At 32.6% G+C, this 11,324-nt stretch overlaps 1 protein-coding gene across 7 annotated transcripts in view; it reads right to left on the reverse strand.

The window, feature by feature from the left end:
• The window catches only part of LOC145248871 (acidic mammalian chitinase-like), a 208,571-nt gene that overhangs the window by 62,907 nt on the left and 134,340 nt on the right, over nucleotides 1–11,324 (reverse strand). Inside the window, exon 1 of one of the 7 annotated variants that reach the window (XM_080110628.1) lies at nucleotides 8,901–8,922. The exons of the other annotated variants lie outside the window; for them this stretch is intronic. The gene's annotated coding sequence lies outside the window, so the exon portion shown is untranslated. Of the gene's footprint in view, nucleotides 1–8,900; nucleotides 8,923–11,324 lie in introns of those variants that run through there. 7 annotated transcript variants of the gene reach the window in all.

Genomic DNA, 11,324 nt, shown 5'->3' on the forward strand with positions numbered 1-11,324 from the left:
CCCCACTCTTTATCTGTGCCTAAATCCAAACGTAGATTCCATGAGCAAAGCTTCTTTCTTAGAACTGCACGCCAGTGGAACTCTCTGCCTTTGCCTATTTCCCACCGGACTACAACTTGGACGACTTCAAGTCCAATATAAACAAACTCTTGACAAACCGCCCCCTTAAGTAAGACACTCTATCAAAACCCTCAATACTAATGATTACTACAATACTATCTCATTGATTACTGTACACGCAATAACCCTTATCCCTGAGTGGCCTTCGAGCCTCCATAAGTGGTGACCCCCATGTAAAAAAAAAAAAAATTAATCGCTCTAGTGATAGTTCATCACCTTGTAAATATAGCATAGCAAGGGGAGATAATTAACACTTTAAGTTCTTGATGAGCCGTTCCATATAAGTTGTCAAATTTACCAAATTTTCATTACTAATGATTACTATATTGTCCAATTTCTACTGTACACTCTTTAACCCTTATCCTTGAGTGGCCTCTTGGCCTTGATAATGTGGTGATGCCTATGTAAAAAAAAAAAAAAAAAAAACTTTACAGAAGGAGAACAGGGTTGAACAGGTGCTAGCGTAATAGCAAGAATTAGCAGTGAATGAAGTAAGTTCAGATAACTTCTGCCATTTTCGACCAAGAGAAGAATCTATCAGGCATGTGTACACAGCATGATAATGTATGGAAACAAGATTTTTTTAAACTTTGACCCCTATTATGACCCTTTAAAATTTATCGTTGAACTTTGACCCCTTAACAGCCAAATTTCTGGCCGAAAACCAATCACATAGATTTTTCCAAATCTCAGTACACTGTATATCAAATTTCGAGTCTGTAGACTAAAAATTGCGTAGGGAAATGTACACAGACACAGACAAAAACACAGACACACAGACACGTTCACTTTTATTTAGATAGATAGATAGATAGATAGATAGATAGATAGATAGATATACTAATCGGAAATATTCCAAAATATAAAAATTTTGTTTTTAATTTTGACCCCTTAGCAGATATTTTACCGGCTAAATGCCAAATCAAATTTGTTCCACAAATCCAATTCCTATATATATCAAGGTTCAAGAGACCGTTCCTCAGACAAACAGATAATGTCATTTATATATACATATATATGGTTTATTTGTGACACATATTTGTAATCTCTATCTTCTCTTCTCTATCTATCTCTTCTTCTTTTCTATCTTCTTCTATCTATCTTCTTTTTCTTCTTCTTCTTCTATCTTCTTTCTTCTATCTATCTATCTATATATCTATCTTCTATCTATCTCTTCTTCTCTATCTATCTTTTCTATCTATCTTCTATATATATAAAATGAACTCATTTTTCCCCTCCGATTTTGACCTTAATAGGATTAAAAATCAAGACATTACATGCAAATGTAATATGCATAAACTGCAACACAGTATCTGAGGTGTGTTATAGGCCTATTACATCTCCACTTCCTCGATAATTCTTTCTGGTGAGAGTTCACGGCCAAAATCGGTTAGAATCAATGGAAGTTGTAAAACTATTTCTCTCTAATAAATTCCTCCTACCCCCGCGACCCCTTAACACCATTTTCTTTTTTTTTTTTTTGCGCTTTTCGCTTGGCGCTGTGTTTTATTGTTTTCGTTTTTCAGACCAGGTCCATCGTCTTTTTCTCTGATTTATGCTTTCTATTTTTTCAGATTTATTTTTTGGAAGACATTTTACGTTTGTTCCCTGTTTTTTTTGGGGGGGGTGGGGGCGATCTTTTTACAGAAGTTTAACATCGTTTTTATTTGGATATTTAAACAGGGTTATTTCTTCGCTTATTCTTTACTTTTACCCCTATCCCCCACCCACCTTACACACACACACCCAAACAACTGGGCATTTGTTTATCAAACATTACATTTTAATTGTTTAGTTCTTTTTTCACGGCATCTAACGACATCTCGATTTCAAAGATTCCATTTTTTTTGCTGTGTTTTTGTTTGTTTTTTGTTGTTTTTTTTTGCTATTTTTTCTGTTTTTTTTTGCTGTGTTTTTGTTTGTTTTGTTTTGTTTTTTTTGCTATTTTTTCTGTTTTTTTGCTGTGTTTTTGTTTGTTTTGTTTTGTTTTTTTTTGCTATTTTTTCTGTTTTTTTTGCTGTGTTTTTGTTTGTTTTGTTTTGTTTTTTTTGCTATTTTTTCTGTTTTTTTTTGCTGTGTTTTTGTTTGTTTTGTTTTTCTTTTGCTATTTTTTCTGTTTTTTTTGCTGTGTTTTTGTTTGTTTTGTTTTGTTTTTTTTTGCTATTTTTTCTGTTTTTTTTTTGCTGTGTTTTTGTTTGTTTTGTTTTGTTTTTTTTTTGCTATTTTTTCTGTTTTTTTTTAACGATCCGTCTCACGTTTGTATATAACAGATTTTTTTTTTTTTTTTTAGATTTCCGTGTGCTAAAAACCACTCTGCAAATCGTTTCTGTCGCAAAAAAAGAAAATACTTCTCATGATATGAAGAAATTACCTTTTCGAAAAGTGGGTCATCACTTTTCCATGTTACTTTAGCTTAACATGAGCATCCACTTTCTGGCCACCTGAGAGAGGGGGCATTTTCTTTTGTGTTTATTGGCTAAAAGGTTTTTGGACAAGGCAGTTCGGTATGCGAGTGCATATTTACCAGCCTTCGTTTATGCTCACGCGTAGCATAAACAAAGGCGAGGGCTGTGAAATGGAAAATAGTCCCAGTGTTCATGAGTTATCGGCCAATAAACACACAAAAAATGCCGCTTTCTGAGGTGGCCACAAAGTGGGTGCTCATTCTAACTCAAATTTACATCGAAAAGTGATCACCCACTTTTTTTGCGACGGAAACGGTCTGCAGATTCGTTTTCAGCACACCGAAATCTACAAAAAAAAAAAAATACTTTGTTATATACGAATGTGAGACGGGCCTTTAAGTAAAATAATACCTGATTTTTTGGGCAGATTTGCCGTTTAGTTGTACATATATCCTCGAACCAGGTAATCACTAAAACGGACTCTTAAAAGTCGTCACTCGTATCGAGCAAAAGTTTGTTTACATGTTTTACAAACTTTAAGTGGGTAAACTATAATAACATACTTACTGAAAATGTGATCATGTGCTTAACAAATTAAAACAATAAACTGAAAGATGAAGTTTTGAAATCATTACATGTGTTTTATTTCATTTAACATGAAAAACTTTGAACAATACCAATGAAATTTTCGGTATTTATGTACTTTTGGTGCCATGCTGAAATATAAAGTCAGTATTTGAAATAATGAGGAGGTGAGAGTCTTTTCTAACTATTTTGTGCTTCCACCTTACAATTAGATAATAATAAAAAAAACTATAAAAAAATAGTACGGTTACCATACACCCGGCAACAATATCTCCTGTAAAATTAAACCAAATTTTGGTGCTTATGCATTTTTGATATCACGCTATTTTTTAAATAGTTTCTTTAGGTTAAATTAAAGTTTCACGATATCTTTCTTTTTTTTTTTACCTGTAAGAGGTAAGCACAGATTTTCATTGGAGAGGGGAGGGTGTTTTGTAACCATTCTGTGCTTTCAGCTAACAATTTATTATTATTTTTTACTTGTAAGGTGTAGGCACAGATTAGCTAAAAAAACATCCTGCCCATGTTAAGAATGTCTTATTTATTAATTATAACATTATTATTTCAGCACAGTAACAAAAATATATAAGTACCCAAAATTTTATTTTTTTATTAAAACTATAAATTGTTAGGCGAAAGTACAGTTTTTCTGCATTTTTTTTTTGTATTGTGCTGAAATAATACCTTTTTTATTTATTATTTTTTTTCATTGGAGAAGGGAGGGTGTTTTGTAACTATTCTGTGCTTTCAACTAACAATTTATTATTAAAAAAAGATATTGTGAAATTATAAAAAAAATTGTGAAAGTATACGTCAGTCGATTGTTGGGGTTTTGCTTTTTTTTACCGTAAATTTTTAGGTTAAAGCTTTTTTTTCTTTTTTTTTCAGAAAACTTTTAACAAAATTGAAAGTACACTTTTTTTTAACAGAAGTTGTTTTTTATAAGAAAATATGAATGCTTTTTCTTCATTAAAAAAATTGTTAGATGAAATACAGATAAGTTTCTTCCCCAAAAAAACGTTATTTTTTAGCCATTCTTACCATGGGGAGGGAAGGGTGTTTAGTAACTATCCTGTGCTTTCAACTAACAATTTATTTAAAAAAAAACAAAAGGTAACTTTTCACATTAGGTCCACCTCAACAATTTTTAACATAGGTAGGTTGGGGGTGTTTATTCCGAAAGCAGTTCTTAACATGGGGAGAATTGTGGTATTCATTCCAAAAGCCATTATTAATATGGGGAGGTTAGAGGCGTTCTTAATATGGGGATTTTTCCGTTACACCAAATCGAGCCACAGCAACGCGTGGCAGGGCACAGCTAGTATATAATATTATATAAAATACTATAAAATAATATATATATATATATATATATATATATATATATATTCCTACAAATTTGTTTTGTTGTGTGTATTGATATTCATATTAAAAACCCTTTTTTCTATTTATTTAAAAAGAAAATACAACTTTTATATATGGTCGTTGAATTGTATTTATCTGCTAATTTGCATATTCTTTTAAACATTCATGTTAATTCCCTACTAGTTTTTTTTTCGTTTTCTTATGGCATGATCATCTTTAGTTAACTATTACGTGTAATTATATTCATGCAGATATTCTACATGATTTATATTTACGTAATATCTGCGTAAGTGGTGCTAGTGCACTTACTGATCCACGCTATTTTTTAAATCATATTTCCAAGTTTAATTAAAGTTTTATGATATGTTTTTTATTCAATTGTAAGGTTATAGTATAGAATAGGTACAAAACACCCTCCCCTCCCCATGTTAAGAATGGCTTTTTAAATAATAACGTTATGATTTCAGCACAGATCAATAAGTGCATTAGTACCGTGTAAGTTATATTAACGCAAAACTCTTTCTATATATAGTTATGTATGCGTATATATCTTTGTTTAAAAAATTTTGCCTACCAAACTCCTCCATCAGTTTTTGGTCTACAGACATGAAACTTCATATATAGGGTATTCGAATCCATATGAAACTTTATATTTGAGTTTTAGCTGGGGAAAATTGGTGTAAAAGTGTGAAAATTTAAAAAAAAGATTAAATTTACCAAGTGAAGGTCAGACGACGGCATTATGAATATGCATGCGTGACGTAATAGCTATTGGTTCATATTTTAATTTTTAGCTTTGCAGTAAACGTGTTTTTATAGTTCAGCCATTAACGTTGAAGGAAAAAGTAAATCGTAAGCTAAACGTTTTGGTTTCGATTCTTGGTGGCGGCACATGAGTTATTTTTTTAAAAACTTTTTAAATCATTGCTATATATATATTGGGTCCATATTTAAGCGTATTTTACGACGGGTTGCCTGCTAGTATATATATATATATATATATATATATATATATATATATATACACATATATATACATATATATATATACATATATATACACATATATACATATATATATACATATATATATACACATATATATACATATATATATACATATATATATATATATATACACATATATATACATATATATATATATATACACATATATATACATATATATATATACACATATATATACATATATATATATATATATATGTATGTGTGTGGAAATATATCTTCTGTTATAAATAAATGCCTGCTAACCCGTTATTTAAAATTTCAAATGCTTAGGCCCAAAATTGGCTGAATAGTTTACTAGAGACCGCAAAGGTCAAATCTTTTGAACTTTGATCCCTTGGCAGCCAAATTTTCGGCCAAAGACTTGCCCTATATATATATATATATATATATATATATATATATATATACTTTATGTAAAATTTCAAATGTTTAAGCCAAAAATTGGCTGAGTAATTTGGTAGAGATCGCAGAGGTCAATTTTTTAAAACTTTGACCCCAATTTTGACCCCCTTCACATTTATTGTTTTGGGCTCAAATTTAGTTAAAAAGTTTAATCTATATCCATGTAACTTAAATCTAAAGTTTCAAGTGTTTAGACCCATAATTGTCAGAGGAGTTTGGTAGAGTTTCCAAATTTCTGGCCAAAAACGATTAAGCAAATTTTCCCAAATCTCAATAACCCTTATCTCAAATCTCCCGTCTGTAGAGCGAAAATTGACAGAGTAGTTTGGTAGGGAAATATACACACACAGACACACACACAATTTCACTTTTATAGATAGATAGATTCTTTAAGGACGATACATTAATTGTGTAGGATAAGTAAGAACTCTTTATACCATGGTATTTCCAAGCCTAATGCTTCTCATCAGAAGAGGAGAGAAGATGTCAGGTAACATAATAGGGATGTGACGTCTACCGATAGTTACATTAGGAGCGAAATAATTGTGCAGCAAGAAATAAAAAAATGAGACTGTTTGGAGTTGGGAGAACTAAAGTGATCTCTGTGATATAGAAGGAATATAGTTTTTATTATATAATGAAGGTAGGTGTATACCACCTATGCAGTGGTGGGTTAACCACCTATGCCATGGTGGGTTAATCACCTATTCCATGGTGGGTTAAATATATGTAAGGAATATGCGTGATTAAACTCTTGGGAAGAATATATGGTAAGTGAATTGAATAGGGATTTTTTTGCTATGTGCTTATATTTTAGTGGGGGGTATTGGTATAAACAAACCGATACCCTCACTAAACTATACGGACATAGCATAAATCCCCTATTCTAAATAAACTCTCTCCATAGTTATAACCCATTAATACATATGATTAAATAAGCATTATAATCATAATATTCTTCATCATTCAACTGACAACCTATCCATATTATTAACCCTTATCCTTAAATGTTTTTTGGCCTTGATAAGTGGTGATGCATCATTCAAAAAAAAAAAAAAAACAGTACCAAAATTATTTGGGTCATATTGTCTGCTATTTTTTGATTTCCTGGTTCTACCGTTCATTTGGCTGGACATGGTTAAGCGGACAAGAAAAACATTCTTAACAGGATGAATGGGGAGAGGGGACTTTCACATTATCCGAAAGAAAGATAATCATTAATCAGAAGGGACCAAATCTTGCTTGTCACCATCGTCAGCAAAGCGGAAACCGGAAGCCATAAAGAGAAGACAATCTTGAATTCCCTATTATTTGGATTCTTGTCACTACTGTTCTCACCTTATTTTCACGTTTTGGTTGATGTAACCTCCGACCTTCTTCAGGTGTATTTTGCCGAACTCGGTAATCTTTCTGTCAAACTCGGTAATCTTTCAGCCACAAGGCTTGGTGGATAAACTACTTTGTAAAATTCAGTTGTAAGTTACACTCTTTTGGAGATTGAAGGTTCAATCCTTAATGCAGGCGACACTAAGAATACAGCTGCAAATTGCTTGGCACTTCTATCTGCTGATGTCTGATAGAACGACAGCGTGTTACCTTCATGAATAAATACAAGAGTTCCATTCGGAATTCCGTGTAGATTTCTGAATTCGGCAGAAAGATCCCCAAGCTTGACAGAAAGATTCTCAAATTCGACAAGATACACCTTAGGAAGGTTAGAGATTACATTGACCGAAACGTTGTGAAACTAACACTTAAGATGAGAACAGAAGTCCAAAGAATCCAAATAATACGAATAATCAATCCTTATCTAAAAAAAGAAAATCAAGTAATTATAGATTTTTGATTAAGTTTTTGACATTTATTTAATAAATAATATAACGAATAATACAACTGTCCATATTTTATACGACGATTTTCATAAGAGCGGAAGTTCTTTTCTTTTCTTTTTTTTTTCTTTTTTAAATTTTATTTTTCACCCCCCCCCCCCCCCAAACAAGGCACATTGCCACTTGGAACGTAAAGCGTTACTATTTGGGATCATGTTTAACAATGGACTATGGAGAGTTTAGCAACTAAATGTCTGTTCACATTACATTTAAACTTTTGAAGAATGTTATTTCTCTAGGGTTCTGGCTTTTCAAGTCCCACTTTCCTGACGTTGTGTCACATATTCGGTCTGTGGTAGGTCGGTAAACATCTGCCAGAAGAGGTGTTCAATGTCGGTATAAAGCACCCCCCCCCCGTTCTTTCCGCCAATTCTGTGATATACGGGGGCGACCACAAGGAAACAACTATGTTTGCTACCAAACTAACAAAATATAATATTTTGGTGATTTCAAAAAGAATAATATATATATATATATATATATATATATATATATATATATGCCAAATAATTATACATTTTTAATTAAATCTCTGACATTTATTTAATAATTTTTCACAACGACTAATACAACTTCCCAAATTCTTCATAAGAAAATCCTAGGAAGTTTAATGAAATTTAAGTTTGCGTTAAATGGCGTTAAAATTGATTTTTCAAAAGCGATTTCATATAATATTTTTCAGCAAACTTTACTATTGATGCCATAAATTATTTTTAAGGAAATACAGTTGCGAAATTACTCCCCAATAATTTATCGGTCCTTGTCCAGAATTTCCCCTAGATTAAAAAAAAAAACAAAATAAAGAAATAAAATCTGTGATGTATGCACCTGTAACGAAATGAAAATATCTTATATTCCAAAAATCACGTAAATTAATCATATTCCAGATAACTGAGAAACGTAATCTTGTATCTGTGTGATGCATGTACCTGTGATAAAACGAAAATATCTCATATTCCAAAAATCACGTAAATTGATCGTATTCCAGATAATTCAGAAACATAATCTTGAATTTAACGCTTATTTGAAATATTTTGTTAAAAAAAAAACAACAAAATGACATAAATCAAAAGTCAAGAAGCAGAAAATAGCAATATTTTACCTTTACTTTTTTAATGAAGACGGGCAGAGGAACAAAACAAGTGATTAAAACCTGTTTCACATGTGACCTCAGTATAAGCTTAGTGGCGAATCACAGATTAATACATACGTATATATATATATATATATATATATATATATATATATATATATATATATATATATATATATATATAATCAACCTAATTAGGCTAAAAAGAATGGATATTCGATGCGGCAAGATGACGGGAAATATTAATCTAACTTTATGATGCTTTAATCATCTTAATAAACATATAGCAGACTGATCACCGTCAGCTAGAGAAGGCTTAGTAAAATACTAGCAGGGAGACCCGACGTTGCCCGGGATTGAATGAGCATCAACGAATGTTCCACACTTCCAATACTTTTATTGTCATCGAAATTTTTTTCAATTTAGTCGCTTGATTGACGTCTCTAGTGGGGGGCACACCGCTGTGCACCAGGAGGAAGCTTCACATGCCTCCTCCAGTGATTTAGTCCATAATACATTACACTGTAGAGAACCTACTGTCGATTTTCTAAAATTATTTTTATACAATGGCTTGAATTAAAAGTTTAAAATGCCAAGGTCAAGTATAAATTGTGTTTTAAACAGAAACATTAATTTCGAACGTGCCCCTGTCTTATCAAAGAACCTATTGTTGATTTTATACACCAGACCCTTTCTATTTTTGTCGTAATAAATTTCTCAACTGCACTTGCGATGTTAGGCCGTATAAGGGTAATAACTTTGGACAAAAATCGGACTGATCCTTCTTTAATTGGATTTTTTTTTATTTCTGTTATTTATCAGAGGCATTCCGATACAAAACCTATCTAAGAATACTCCCGGATACGTAGAGTACGTTTGTCTGAAATTTTAAAAAAAATCAGCTCAGCCGTTTCGGAGTCTGTAGGGAACTAACACACACACACACACACACACACACACACACACACACACACACACACACACACACACACTTTTATATTATAAGCACAGATTCGAGTACGTTGTGTCAAAAAAGAAAAAAGAATTTTCGCATAAACGTTATCTACTTCCAGGAAAAAAAAACAACGTCATTATATTTTGTTTTACTATTTTATACAAGAAAATCTACTCGGCGTTGCCTAGGGGTCATCAGAGTAATAGTACAATATCATACCTGGAAAGTTGTATATAGTAATAAAAAGTGCTCAATATCCTAGATAGAGCAAGTATGTTTAAAGACCGCGTTGCCCAGAAAAACTAACATCAATATGTTGTTTTTTTTTACACTATTTTATTCAAGAAAATCTAATTAACCTTAAACTTTAGATATATAATCTTCAAAAAGTGCTCAATATCTTAAGAAGAGCAGATGGGTTCACACTTCATTTTGTCTATTTGCCCCAGACAACACCAGGGTAGCCCTGCCAGTGCAGGAAGATGCGAAACAAGGCCATAAAGTTAGGATAAAAGGCCGGTGCTCAAGAGATGACACACTGTAGTCCTGTAAAAATACCTGAGCAGCCCCATTGGGGCTTGCCTCTAAGAATGCTTTAAGTAGTTAGCGATAAACTAACCCTTCCTTCAAAATGAAAAAATAAAGGTTGGTAGATTGAATCTTCTTGAACTATCCAGACTAATACCTCAGACTGACAGACTAAGGCAGCCTGTTACCACAGTGGCTGACAGGTGAGCACTCGCAGCATCAGCTGCCTTGTTCTGTTGAACTGAGATTGTTATTGTTGTGGTTGCAAGGTTGAACAATAATTAGTAAGGAAATACAATGAAGACGCAAACAACAAGATAACGCAATAATAAGTGTATTAAAGGAAAGGTATATTTACAATATGTACAAATGACGGTATCGAGTCAGAGAGTCTTGGTGGGAGGACATGTACGCTCTTCGGCGTCACTTCTGGTGGCATTTGAGTAAGACACACCAAGGCCAACCTAGGCTTGCCATTTATAGTGTTATGTTATTCGCATATGCAAATAAGTGGTTGCCACCACAACAGTTATTCTGTTCAATCCTGGCGAGTCCATCTTCCCAGGCTTCTCTCTTTGAACAGGTGCTATTTTATCGTCTGAGGCACCTCTATCTGGAAACTGGGAATATCAACAGGATTGTGCCCTACCTCTTGTGTGTTAGCCTACTATCTTCACTTATCAGTTTTGTATCACATCCTTCTAGAATGAGAAAGAGGTAGATACTATCTATACCCAAAGTCTTTTTAGCTGACCCTACCGGTCAAGATTACGTTCCTCACAATTGATCTGACAGGTAATTGGCTGCAACGTCAGCTTCCCTATTATGTTGGGCTGAGGTATTGTTCTTAGTTGTCCTAAGAGCTCCACTCTTATTCATTCCTTTTAGAAGGTTGGGTTTTTTCTTTTGGCTTTTTTTTTGTTGCTAACAACCTAATACACCTCGTCCAG

The sequence above is a fragment of the Euprymna scolopes genome, chromosome 27 (assembly GCF_053919585.1).
Source record: "Euprymna scolopes isolate OS-2025 chromosome 27, ASM5391958v1, whole genome shotgun sequence".
Lineage (NCBI taxonomy): Eukaryota > Metazoa > Mollusca > Cephalopoda > Sepiida > Sepiolidae > Euprymna > Euprymna scolopes.